Consider the following 492-nt stretch of genomic DNA (forward strand, 5'->3'; position numbering starts at 1 on the left):
CCACTAGGAAACCAGCAGGGAGGGAACATTTTACACAGATTGAAATGTTAAGCATGTTCTACCATAAGCGTACAGGACCGAAATGAAATGTCATGCCCCAAACCCTAGATAAAGCAATTACCAGTCTTAAGAAGGTGGAGCAGCATCATAAGCTTAACACACACTTGAAACCACTCTTAGGCATCATGGTCAGAAAAACACAAGAAAGCAAATCTAAGGTTGTACATAAAGAATTTCAGTGTGGACAGATTTGGATGAGAAACAATAGAAGTGAAGTGTAATTTAATTTCAAGTCTGCAACTAGCAATCAACTTCAGCAGCTATTCGAGAAGCTGTGCAAGACAGTAGAGCAGGGTTCTTCCACCTACGCCCCCCAAAAAAGCTAAATACACATGTCTATAGCTAATGAGACAATATCCGAGAGATGCCAGTTTAGCACACTACACCTTTTGAAGGTCTGCAGAAATGCAGACAAACAGCACAGCCAAGAGG

Source organism: Acipenser ruthenus, chromosome 22 (genome assembly GCF_902713425.1).
Source record: "Acipenser ruthenus chromosome 22, fAciRut3.2 maternal haplotype, whole genome shotgun sequence".
Classification (NCBI taxonomy): Eukaryota; Metazoa; Chordata; class Actinopteri; order Acipenseriformes; family Acipenseridae; genus Acipenser; species Acipenser ruthenus.